Below are 14,687 nucleotides of genomic sequence, written 5' to 3'. Positions count from 1 at the left end.
TGGGAGAAGGGAAGGGAGGAGAATTTGTGGTAGGTATGTAAAATGAAAAAAATCCAAATAAATAATAAGAAGAAATGTTAAAAATAAATATAATTACTATCATCTATTCTAATGTAATATGAAAATGATTTTTGTCTTTTCCCAATTTTCTGTTAAATTAGCTTCATTTTATATTTGTAGAAGTTAGGTTTATATTCCAAACAAAAACCTTCCATAGTGCTGTGTTAAAAAGTATTCTCATACATATATATGCAAGCAACAGTAATTAATGAAAACAGAGACCATAAATTGAAAAGAGAGAGAGGAGGAAGGATGTGGAGGGTAGAATGGGAAGGGGAGAGATTATATAATTATATTATAATCTCAAAAATAAAATAAATAATAAAAATTACAAATTTCAAATAAAAAACCCTATTCAGGGGACTATATAGAGAATTGTATTCAACCACCTTTAGTTTAAAAATTCACTCAAGGGAAAAAAATAGAACATATTTAATGTAAAATATTAAAATAATGAAAAAACAAAGTAATACAAAAAGTAACATATCATGATGCATAGTTCTGCTAAATGTCAGAAACTACCTCAAAATAATTTTGGAATGTACTGTTTTCCATGCATTTTCCTAATCTGGTGTCAGTTTGTTAAAATATGATTAGACAGAGTTTAACAGATTTTCTTTTAACTTCTGGTCTATATTAACTCTGTATTTTTAAAATAATCAGCTTTAAAAACATATTCAACCTACTGACATTCTGTAGCTACATTTGTATTTAATTTGAAGTTTTGGTTGCTAATACTAGAAAACTTAAAATATTAAATATATTTTATTTTAATATTTCTATTAACACTATTACAGTGTTTAAATTTAAAAGCTTAAATTTAGCCAATATTAAGTTTTTCAACAAATGTTAACATTCTGTCTTCAACACACCTTTAGTGCCTTTATTTCTTTATATGTAAACGTTTGTAATATATAGAATTATTCAGATATATTAAACATGCTAATCACTAGTGGTGGCTACTGTTTCTGTTTTTGAAGTCTGATTGTTCATTTCTGACTTTTCATGTATATTGGATTTTTTTTCTTTTTTTGCTTTGAAAGCTCCTCTATTTTGATTGATTGTTGCTATGGTGAACATCATCATTGTGAAGACTTCAAGCTTTGGAAAAGATATCCCTTCCAAAGACCATGTGCATTATCTTATCTCTACATGCCTGTGGATGAAACAACACAGGACTGCCTTAGCGGAAGTTTGTTTGTTTTGGTTTTGGCTGTTTTGTGGGTATTGTTTGTAATTTTGTTGCTGTTACTGGCCAGAGGTCATCTACACAGCCCAATCTGGCTTTGAGTTTGTGAACTTCAGGCCTGGGTCATCTGAAGACTGGGAATACTTTTTTTTTTTTTTTTGTATTTTTCAGGACAAAAATTGAAAGACTTAAGGACCTAAGCTTGTGTCTCATTAGAAAATACTGCTTTTATTTTTTTTATTTAATTTTTTTTAAATATATAACATCAGGAATGATACACTATGAGTTTTAATGAAGCAATTGCAATGTTTAAACCCTAAGAAAAATTTTAGTATCTTTGAGATTATAAGTCTTGAGGTGGGATTAAGAGAAACCACACCTCAAACAGAGCACAAAATTATGCAATGTTTCGTAGGCATATTTGTTAACTTTTCTCATTGTTTTGTATTAAACCCAGAACCCCATGACTGTTAATCAAGCACTGTACTAATGAGCTACAAAACAGATATCAATGTTATTTCTAATTGCACTTTTTAATATTATTTCTGCCTAAGATATTCTTCACAAATAGAACATTTATAGTAAGGGTGAAAGCATTACAGAATATAATAAATATGGCAGGAACTGTCACAGATATCAAAGGAAGAGAGCAAATAGTCTTAGAACGTTGTCACACAAATCACCAAGCAAAGGCTTGTACTGGAGCACACTTAAAAGGAGACGGAAGTGAGGAAGGAGGAGGCGGGAGAGAGAGGATAAGGGGAGGAAGGAAAGAATGAGAAGGGGAGATGGAGGAATGAAAGCAAACATGATACCTAGAAAAAGCTAGAATTTAAAAACTATCAAATGTCAGAGTAATATGGGTAAATAACATATTAAACTAACTGTATCAACTCTTTTTTTAAAATTTTCTGGTTCTCAGTAGGATTTCAGAACAGCTCAGTTGCTTTAGCTATGTGTCATGACTCCATGCCATAGGGGAATATAGGAATCATCAAAACTTTGGAAACAACCACAAAGAACTTCTGAACATGCAAAAAGCAAACTAAACTCAAAATCAATGGTATCATAAATCCAGTGTGTATCTGAACATACTCACATAGGCTGCATTACTTTGCAACAGCCTGGGAGCTGAACATACATCACTCTCCCTATATATATACTCACTGCACATTCAGTCACACCACACAACACCAACAAATGAGGCCTGAAACACACTCCCAGAATAGAGACTATTGTCTTTTCACTGTGTACACGTTTTCTGCTTTCACAAAATATTACTGTGGGCTTAGAGAGATGACTCAGCAGTTGGAAGTTCATAATGTTCTTTCAGAGGACTGTAGTATGGTCCCATAACCCACACCAAGTGTATCATAATCATCTGTAACTCCAGTTTCAGAGGATCTGAGGTCCTCTTCTGGCCTCTGCAGGCACGTGAATTCATGTGCACATACACAGTCACCCACACATGCCCATAAATAAAAAGTAAGAACATCTAAACTTATAATAATTCTAATGGGGCTGGAGATGTGACTAAATTGAGTAAAAGCACAAACCCCTGTGGACACGTGTGAGAACCCTAGTTTGAACACCCAGGACCATATAAAAGCCAGACTCACAACATGTAACCTGTGGTCTCTTACAGGAGGAGATGGGAGGCAGAAACAGGAGAATTTTCAGAACCTTAGAGTCCAGCTATACTGACATGCACAGAAAAAAAAAAAGTAGAAACCCTGTCTCAAACAGCATGGAAAGTGAGAACTGATACAGAGGTTGCTCTCTCATGTCTGACTGAGTCATAATGCACTGTACCCATACCACCCACACTAATGTACACATGGATACAAACATACACAAAATAAAATAAAATAAAAATGTAATGTTTGGCTTGCAAAGAAAAAAACATATTTTAGCATATTCCTTAGTAAGCAGCACATTAATGGATCTTTCTAATACATTGTACTAAAATGTTTAATTTTAAATGTTTTTTTTTTGACTTGCTGACTTGAGTTTCATAACATGTATAAACAACTTTTTGCTTGGGATTGGACAGAATTTTCAACAATTTCCAACATACCCCTGTATATATTTTTGCTAATTTTTACTATGTGTTCTTGTAAAGTGCTGTTGTCAGCCCTGAGGATTATAAAATAAAAATGTCAATCAACTCCATAACCCCTGAATGATGTTCTACATCTTACAGGGAAAAGTATTCAGGCAAGATTCAATTCTTTATACAAAACAAACAAATCATCTGTCTCATTAGTACATAAATTTGTTCTCATCCATAATAAATGATAAAAGTATATGTAATATAAACTATGTATCAATAAAGATATCATTAATTGTTTTTTATAAATTTATTGATGATATATTTGATTACCTGGTGTATTTTACTTATTTCTGTACCAGGGTTGTGAAAAGAGTCCTGAGCTGAAAAAGTATGAGACCCTGAGATAGAGCTGTGCCTTTGCATAATCTCATCCCCCTTATCTCGGCAAACATATATCTTGCATGCCATGAATACCTCATGCAATGTCCTTTGAGAGCCTCTGGAGGTGGATAATACTTCTCATGCAGTTTCATTTGTATTTTCTAAGCATCACTGATCCAAACCAAATCCACTCCAAAAAAAAAAAAAAAAAAAAAAAAAAAAAAAAAAAAAAAAAAAAAAAAAAAAAAACACATTGGAGGGCCAGGAAGCTGCTAAGGATAGAATCATTCATTCTCAGATATCAAATGGCCTGGTGTTCTGCTTTCTTTTCTAATTAGAAAGAAGACTTTTGTGAATAACACAAGAGTTCAAAGGCATAAGCTGAGACAGGGCTGGAAGTTTAGAGCTATATACATTTGAGAGTTGTAATTAGACCAGTCATCCTATGTTCTAATATAATTTCAGAAAATCATGTTTGACAGGTAACTTTAAATTGCAAAACATGTATGAAATCAACTGTCCAAAAGCCACCATCACTCTTTAAATTTAAGTTAATTCTTAACAATTAGATGACTAGAAAGTCAGTGTGGTCAGTCCTTCCTACAGTGAAAATAAACAACAGTACTGTCAGTAGTGAATGACTGACTCTGCTTGGAGCAGCCATACAATTGACTTACAGAATTAGATTGTAAAATATCCATATTGCCATGGGAACAATAAATGTGTCTAATCCAGCCTTTCTTCCATTTAGATGGGCAACTGATGGATACTACATTGGAGTAAATTGCCATAGATAATGATACCTAAGCCATCTCTGGCTTCTTCAGACCTTAATCTGGCATGAAATAGTTGTGTTTGGTTTATTTGGGAGGGGTTCCTTGCATCTTATTGAATGAAGCCAATCTTACTAAACTGCTTTTCCTGGGAAGATATGACTGTCACTCTTGATTTTTTTTTTGTCCTATAGAAACAGCTATATTGGCTATGTACTTCTGTCATTAAAAATTATGTTTCAAGTCAACTCAGATGTACTCTGTTTTCTATGCACTTGAGCACAGCCAAAGATTATATATGATATACTCAGAAAATTCCCAATCAAATCCAATAAGCTTTTTTCACCTCTAAATCATTATTTAAAGGGCTTGGCTTTTCCAAGGTAGTGTGAAATTTACTTATTAGAAAAACATTCTATGAGCACTCCTGAATTTTATGAGATTTATAGCATTTCTTTCTTACTGGACATAAAGTTTGTTTAACCTTTCATTATATGTCAAAGGAAAAATAAGTTACACATTTTTTTAAATAGAGAAACATTTAATTTAGGACTTTTGTAGGCATTTTATTTCTGCACAAGAGTGCTGTACCAGCCACAACTATATATAGATTTAACAGAGAGAAATGACAACCAAATGTGTTTTTGAAAGTGACATTGTTGTGTTTCATGTAAGAATATTTTTCTCTTTATGTTCTTTCTTGTGACTATCACTTTTCTTTCTCCAAAATTACTCTTATTATCACAGTCATAGACTTTAAAATGGTGAAATTTAGAATCCCAAGGAAAAGTACGTTTTATCACTACATGTAATAACATGCACTTCTGAGTTTTATCAACAGCAATTTGAGACGTTTATCTAAAACTTGCACTTGTCTCCTGATCTAAACTTAGTTCTAGAGGTTAGAAGTTAGAGAGTATTCAAGGTAAAGATATATGCTTTATATTTTGTTTTTGACCTATCTGGAAATTATGATAACTCAGGTAGGGAATTTTATTAATTTAGTATTTAGAACCTGTCAAAATTTAAAAGATAATATATACGTTCTCAAAAAATACTATGAGAGATGGACTAAAAATAGTTCTCAAACAATAATCTAATTTTAATTTTTATTTGTCAGTCCTAGTGACCATGCTACATGTAGTAAAAGAGAAACCATAAAATCGTGTGTGGAAACTAGATGTTTTGTTCTATGTAGGCTGAACTGCTGGGACTTACCTCAGAACAAAAAAAAACTGCTGGGACTTACAAAGAAGCAAAAGAAATATCTAGAAAATAGTTTAATGTGTTCCCTTTTTCTTCTTTCTATTAATTAAATTTATTCATTGACAAATAAACATCCATGTATAGTCACTCTCACACTTTATGAGCTCATCTATTTCTTACCCCTGTTCCCCTCCATTCCTCATGAAAAATCCTTTTCCTACCTTATGCCTCATTGTTTCATATGAACTGGGCATTCTGACTTGGAACTATCCATTAGAATACGAAGCCTCAGATGTGGATGAACAGCTACAGGCGGTGACTGCCCTGCTCCTAGATCTATCAGTAACTGATAAATCAGAGGGGATGGTTTCTTACTTCCTAAGAAGTAAAAAAAAAAAATAGCTGCATATCATCTGCACAATTTAAACCACTATTTCAAATATAATATTTTCTTAAGCCAAATGATTATAATAATGTGAATCATAGCTGCCTTTCAGAGAGAAACATGATGTGATATTTTAAGCCTACAATAACTTGTCTGATTCATAATACCTAGTTTGTAGTACATGTAATAAAACTTTAGAGTAAAAGATATACTGAATTTTTTTTTCATATTAAAAAATCAATTGTACCCAAAGGTTATGAAAAGACTCTGGGAGCATAATAGTAAAAATTCATCTCCAGACTCTTGTTTTACATTCCTGACCAGAATGCATATAGGCTTATTATGGTTCCATCTTATAGCTGAAAATTTTTTGGTGCAATTGTACTAACTTTTCCGGATTGAACTTACCTTTCTGTTTCCCTTTCTTGCACACACACACACACACACACACACACACACACACAATTCACTATCAAAACAAATAATCCCATGCCTTTATAGAAACAGACTATCAAAACAAGGGAAGGTAAGCCAGCTTGTGGTCTATGAGCCTGTGAGCAGCCTCCTGGTACTCCTATAATGTGGTCACTGAAAATACATTTATTACACATTTTGCAATGTCTAAAATTTTAATTTTCCGCTATGAAGCATCTAAGGTCTGTCTGGGAGAGTCGGAAATGTATTTCTAATTGCTTTTTCCATGCAAAAAAGATACAATAGATGACTAACAACAGAACAATTAATCATGCATCTAAGTGCAGCTTCGCTTCTGCATGCAATATTTATAAGTATTTATCTACTCCGGGCTAATGCTAGCATCAATGGCTGCTTGATAAGCCAAATTCTGTAACTGTCAAATGCCAAAAACTCACTGAGAGATCAAGTTCATTCTTGGTTTATGCTTGGAAGAGGAAAAATAACTATTTTTTTAAAGTTTCTATTAGCAACAGGGAAATTGGTTGGCTGCAGTTTTCTTATGCTTTTATTACTGTTGATCTATTTTCTCTTCCACTTGCCTATAAAAGTGGCATAAGACAAAATGTAAAGACGATTTTTTTCTACCTCTCTATTTGTAAAATATCTTTCTATGTAAGAGTTCTTTAATGTTGGGAGTTTTTTTTTAAATCAAATCATTTTATTGGTTTAATGGAAACTTTCAAATCTTAGAAAATGAAGCTCAGTCCTCCGCAGTTTGCAGATGTGTGGCAGCACAGCATCTGTTATTTTTGTTAGCTATATCTAATCATTTTACCAGGAATATGGCTTCTATTCTGTTAACATGGTGATATCTGTTAATTATTGGTCAAGGTTTTCTTTCGGTTCTTCAAAAAAAGGATTTGTGGATGAATATTATAGATAGCGCTTCAATTCAACCAGGAGTACAATGCATTTTCCTTTTTGTGCTTTAATACGAAACAAGCTATGGAATGTCAAGAATGAATCTTAAATTTAAATTTTATCAACCATTGATAGTATAAATAAGTTACTAGCTTATATCTAGTGACTCATATATATGTTTATAACTTATTATAGCTTTTAGTATTTAACACTCTTAATATGCAATTATTTGAATATCAGATTTAATTTTTGCCCTAAACACACTAAAGTTTACATCATACCACTATAGACTCTGCAAAATGATAGTAATAATAATTTAAGATCTCAAAATGTCACTACTTAAGGAAAAACACGACATTTAAAGCATATTCAGTACCAGTATTCAAGCATTCCATATTTTGTTGCTGGAGAGGGGGGGCAGTATGAACTTAGAAAATTACTGCTATATGTATACTAAGATAGCATTTGAGAGAAAGTGAGAAGTGAATTGTGTCCAGAAGGGACTTTGGAATTTGCATGTGGCAGGAAAAGACAAGTGAGATAAGAAAGGAAGCATAAATTAGTCTCAGATGTGAATATGAGTCTGAGAATTCAGTTCCACATAATGGTGGAAGAAAAGGAAAATTTTGTTGAAATACCTTAAATATCTGCAGATATGTTTGTTGAAAGATCACATGGATAGGATATTGAATTTTAGACTGCAGTATTTATGTTCTACTATATAATAGAACTCTATGTAAAAAAAATGATCCAGCAGGGTTGGAGAGATGGCTCCACTGAGTACTTGCTGCTGTTGCAGAGGACCCAGGTTTGACTCCCAGCACCCATATGGCCATTCACAAATCTGTAACTCCAGTTCCAATGATGCTGATGTCTTTTCTGGATTCTTAAGGCAATTGCATGAATACAGTGCTATAGTGATATTTTATTTGTACTAAAATGTGATTTTTATGTTAATAAATAAAGTTGGCTGGGGGTCAGAGCTATTAGAGCCATAGCAAAAGCTGGGCAATGGTGGTGCACATCTTTAATCCCAGATCTTGGTAGGCAGAGCTAGGTAGATCTCTGTGTGTTCAGAGATACAGCCAGCATTGGAGACACCTGCCTTTAATCTCAATACCAACCATAGAAGACCTGGTGGTCTGTACAGACAGGCAGTGACGAGGGAGTCATGTGGTTGGGTTTACAACCAATGAGAAGGCAGAACAGAAAGTCTATATAAAGACAAAAAAAGGCTGAAGAGGCTAGCTGCAGCAGACGGGTAAGGCTCTTAGCTCTGATCTCTTGGCTTTCTTCTTTGCATTGGTTCTGTGTTTCTTATTTAATAAGATGATTGGTTACATCTACACAGTGCAACAGTCATACATATAAAATAAACTAATCATTTTAAAATTCCAAGAGGCTTAAGACAAGTTGAGAAGCCAAATCTTAAAAACACATATTCAAATGCAGTTTCAGATGTTTTAATAATAATGAAGTGTAGATCTGACTAGAAACAGGTTATTCTGGCCTCTCAAGCACACTGTGAAATCACCTGTGCACCATGCCATTGTGGTGAACACTGGGACATGGTGAAAAATTGAAAATGATGATGCCTACTTTGATTAAAAGAATGAGAGGGAAATAATAACTGAAACCTTAGTGGCCTTTCATCAAAGAAGATTCTTCTGTCTTTTTCTCATGCTAGTTCTTTTGTGAGCTATTCCTGCGCCCATTTTCAGCTGTACCAAGAAGTCGAAAGCCGAGAGTGGAGGTTTGGACCAACATTAGAGGAAGTGGCTCCCGAGACAGTTTCTTGCCCAGTAGAGTAGGCACAAGAACAGTTTTGATGACAGATATAGTGAGTGTCTTTTCTTCACTGATCTGCTATAAGGATACTTGGTTACAGAAGGCAGAAAACTTTTGGTAAGAGGAGCAACATTCTTTCAGTATAAGACTGTATTGGGTAGCCATTCCATCTTTGGTCTGAAAGTTCCAACCCCCACTGAGGCTTCGGTAACTATCATGCCTACAAGGCGGGGCCAAAAGAGGGCCCTGAAGACCCGAGATCTGGATACGCCATGCTTTCTTGGTTTCTGGGACCCTGGACACTAGAGGTAGATGGAGGAGAGTTCTCCAGAGAACACCTCCAGACTGTGCTGCGTCTTTTCCAGAATCCACAGCCTACCTATCCCTTCATTTGTAAGTTACACCACTAAATAAATCTCCCTTTTAACTACGTCGAGTGGCCTTAATAATTTCACCAATATAAGACATCTTAACACTCATAAATATGCATTATATGTTAAAGATGACTTCTCACTCTTCACTCCTAATTATATGTATTCTCTAAGCATGAAGCATCTGGAGTAGACATTTGATACTGATTAGAAAATATATCTCAGTGCACATCATATTTGTTTAACATATATAAATAATACACACATAATTTGGTTTTTCTCAGTAACAATAGGTTTGATAGATATTATTTGAGAAATGTTACCTGATATCCATTGATTCCTAAATTCATTTGATAGCACTAAACTAGAATCCATCACCTAGCGGTATTTTAAAAACAAGACTCATTTCAAGCTTAAAGAAGGACAAATGGAGGATGGATTGTAGTTCAGTGGCGGATTGCATACCTAACATATGCAAACCCCTGAATTTGATCCCTGGTACTCTCTTTACCATGCAAAAAGTCAGTTCAAACTTTATCCATGTAAAATTTATGTACGCCACAATTTTTCAAAGTGGAACATCCTCTGGAAGAAGACTCTATACACTGAAGAGGAGAAATCTTTGCAATTTTTCAGCAAAATAATCATCCTTGGTATTTGTAAATCTGTCCCTCATTGCTGCCAAGTATGTGGTCTTTCTGACTTTCTGATTGTTCACTGAAATTGAATAATCCCAGCACATTTCATACTGACAGCATTTTAACAGTAGCATCTCATACTGTCAGAATTTCTCCTTCAAAAATATTTGCAATTTTCACTTTGTTGGGCTAGCTGAGCATTAAATTCGTACTTCAACTCTCTAATTGAAGTATAAAGGCATTATCAGAGACCTATTATTGCTCAAATGAAACATAAAACATTTGGGATGGGGGGGGGGAGAATAAAAATTGTCCCAAACTCTCAGAGGCAATTAAGCCAATTAGTTGCAGTTCCCCTTTAAAAGAGGGAGGATAATCTAACTCACTGTATTATGCACAATTTTATTATGACAATGCTTTGCATTTTAGCATAAAGAGCATTTGAAAAAGACATTCTATGCTTGGAGAAACTTTTAAGTGCCAGAACAGACAATGTCCCCTCTCAGTATGCTCTCACTGATTTCACATTTTCAAAGATTTGAAGCAAGATGGTTTCTATTTGAACAACAGACTATTTTAGACATACATTTCTGTAATCTACTCTTCCATACTGCAACTGAGCTGTACACCTAAAAAGAAAGTATCAATATTGAAAGAAAACAGAAGTACATGGATTTTGAAGAAGGGTGTGACATAAACACCAAAGCCAAATACAAATGTCCTATCAAGAGATTAATTCTAATAGAGAGGTTTTATAAAACTTTAAGAGCTATGAAGAATGACCATAGGAAAACACAAGTTCATTACACTTTATTGCTTATTTGTTGTTTCAGTTAGTGTTAGTACTACTAATAATAACTAATTAATTTAGGAAGTGCTAATATTGATCTTGATTTATAGCATTATAATATAGAAACAATGTCTAGTCCTTAAAATAAATGCCTAAGTAGGTCAGAGTGGCATTAACATTCTTTGGAACAATGTTTCAAACTCAAGTATTATGATTTCAACAATATACACTCCCTCATGTTAATAGGAAAAATAAACATTGAACTATGTTCAAATGTATGCATTTGGAAAACAAGCACAACTGAATTAAAATGTTAATTTTATGTTTGGGGCTTCATTTACTATAAAAAGTTTTTGAAATATTCCATAATAATCTTTTTCCACAAGAAGGCAATTTTAAGGTAATCTTAAGAATCTAGAGAACATTGCAAATCATTTCTATAATGAATAAATATATTCTCAATTTTTAAAATGCATTTCCAGGTTATAATAACATTGTGAGTTGAATTATATCTTCTCAATATGATTTTGCTGAGATTTTTGTCCATTGGTGTGGATAAAAGTCTTTAAGACAGAATTTAGGCTAAATGGGGTCTTCAGGGATGGTCCCAAGCCAGAGATAGCTAGCTGAGACACAAGGAGATGTCACCTATCATTCAGAGAGGTACCCTTAATCGCTTGAACATTACCAGCACATTGATCTTGGGCTTGTAGCTCCAGAGTGTAGGAAAGTAAATGTGTATTTCCACAGTTACTTAGCCTTTGGTACTTCAATCTGATGTTCTTTATCCCTGACAGTCAACCAGTCTCCAATGCTGCATCTTTAGTTTTCCTCAGCCACATCCTTTACTGACTGGACACTAAACTTAGAAGACACCACTGTCTCCTGTGAAAACATTTTTTAGTTTACTGAAGTCCCCCCCCCTCTCTGTGTATGTGTGTGTGTGTGTGTGTGTGTGTGTGAGAGAGAGAGAGAGAGAGAGAGAGAGAGAGAGAGAGAGAGAGAGAGAGAGAGAGAGATGGAGCAAAGCTTCTAACCCTTAACTGATTAACAGACCATGTGCATTCATAGCTCTCCTCTCTATTTCAACTGAAATGCCTATTAATGTCCTTCTTTCTTAACTTTCTGATACATTTTAAAGCTTTTGTTAGTTAACTTAGTATAGGATATTATTTTGACTGGCAGAGTATTATATCTTTCCTTTGTCCATTTGAATTAATAGCTATCTGATAGAATCTTTATTTCCTTATGAGTTAGCTCAACTAAACTTTAATATCACTCCCATCATCAAGATAAAATAAAATAAAAAAGGCTGAGGATGTAAAGTGTAAAAAATCTGTGAGAATGTGACCTAGGCTGGCAGGAATGGCAAATATATTCCTGGAATCAAAATTGAAGACTGAAAATATCTTCACTGCAGCCCCAATATTACAAATGATATTGCAGGATGGTCTTTTCCAATATACATCAGCTCAAGGTTTAACCCCAAACCACATCATATTTGATTTATCTCAAAGCATATTCAAATAAATAACTTGTAAATGGACTTTAAGAAAGGCAAACTTCATGAATATGACCACATCTACTTCTTGTATGTGTACTAGAATGAAAAGCCATTGAAATAATTATCTTACAATGGAGATTTACTTACTCTGTAAAAGTTTTGTTTCCTTAAAAATGCTCAAGAGTACCTTTTTAGAATAAGTAATGTAACTGGAAAAATTATTAGATATATAAAGCATAGTATTTTTATTTTAATTCACCTATGCTTTTCAGTTAAGCAAAAAGCATCACAAAACAGCTTTTTAACCCAACAGAAAACCTTAACTGGTTTAGCTAGGACCTATGGTGATAAACGCCTGTCTCTTCCACCAAGCCACAGTTGCATAAAAGCTTCCTAGGAAGGAAAAACATAAGGAAGTGCACTTTTTTATGGAGTCAGTTTTTTGTATGTTCATATATACCTATGTTGATATATATCACCTTTGTCTTCATCAAGAAGCTTTCCAGTTCCAGAGAGATATAAGTAGTTTTCCTTAACATCAGTGTAGAGTATCACTGGTTTATTTCTCTGGCTTGTCTTTCGACAGTAGATTCCCTAGTATCTTGGCTACACATACTCCAAGCTAGTCTTCAGGGATCAACTCATCTGTGCATTAACTTAGTTATTTACCGTCATACTCATTGGCTTTGGAGAAATCTATCAGTACTTCCCTCTCTACACCTGACATTTCAAGTGACTCTTCTCATGCAGGTATTCTGCTAATACATCCAGATGTGGTTTAGTTATGAATCATTCCACGTGTGATCTCATTGGGAGGCTTTAATCATGAAGGTTAACTTCACCCTCTATTTCCAATGCATCCCATTCTTTGTAAGTGCAAAAGAATCACTGCTGAGGTCCTCAATGACTTTCAGAGATTTTAGTAACTTGGCCATTTTTCAGAATGCTCCAAACAATACCTGAGAGAAAGTATCATTTGAGTGACAAACACAGACTGAAACTGATGCATTACAGATGAGAATATGAAGTTTTACAACTCTGGAAAATGATTGACTGTTCCTTAACTTATCTTAGCTCCAAAGCACTTACTCAACAAAAGAGGAAATAGAGGATATGTCCTCAAAAAGGTTTATAAAAGAATGCCACACCTACCTTATATGTAATAAACAAAACTAGGTTATATCTCAAACATTTATTAAAGGAAATTAGATAAAGCAATTGTGCACACAATAACCACTACTCAGCAATAAAAATTAATGAATGACAAATATGGGAAAATATGAATGAATATCAAAATCACTCTTGTAAAGGAAAAGAGCCCAGACACTAAAAAGTATGAAATAATTGAATCTGTTCATAAGAACTGCAAAAGCAGGCAAAACTTGTCTGGCAATATGGTTATGCAAATGTAAATTCTAGGAGAAATAAGAGAAGTGCTGACAGGAACATGGCCAAGGATGCTTTGGTGTGATGGGAACGTATTCTACCTTATTTTAGATGGCAATTATACTGTACAATAATAGAATTTTCATCGAATACCTAATATCTGTGTACTCGGTTAGATTTGAATCATAGAGAGATGTATGATATAATCTGGACCAAATCTTCTTCAGTCCTAACATTTTGCTTAGGCACCCCAAGCTTATTCATCTCTAATCCCCCCTCCCTTTTTTTAGTTCCCTCAAAGAAAACTCAGCAATGGCAGTTCTCCCATACTTTCAACTTTCTCTTTTTTGTAAATTAGTAGTGGATGACTACAACACACATGACATTCTGAGTAGATATTAGGCTGTTGTGCTACTTATGTGTAATATCATAGCAATACAGCTTAGCCTGCAGGAGATGTAATCAATATATCTGAGGATAAATTAAAAGTCAAATTTTAAAAGACTCCGTGTTCATTTTTAATATTTAAAAAATTTTCATATAACATACTTTGATCATGTCTCTCCCACTGTAACTCTTCCCAGATCCTCCTCACTTCCTCCCGAACTCCCTAGCCACTGTACTTCATGTTTATTCTTTCTCTTAAAAATACAAATTTAAAAAAAAAACTAAAAAAAAAATACAATCAAAATAAATAATATGATTCACTCTTGTTTGTTTTCACAAAATATTCCTGATCATTACATCTTCCCTGGAGTATGGTTGATATACCTAGTGTGTCTCTATAGAAGAAAATTTATTTTCCTTCTCAAAGCACCTATCAAT

Source organism: Peromyscus leucopus, chromosome 12 (assembly GCF_004664715.2).
Source record: "Peromyscus leucopus breed LL Stock chromosome 12, UCI_PerLeu_2.1, whole genome shotgun sequence".
Taxonomy (NCBI): domain Eukaryota; kingdom Metazoa; phylum Chordata; class Mammalia; order Rodentia; family Cricetidae; genus Peromyscus; species Peromyscus leucopus.
Note: the sequence above shows the minus strand (reverse complement) of the source record.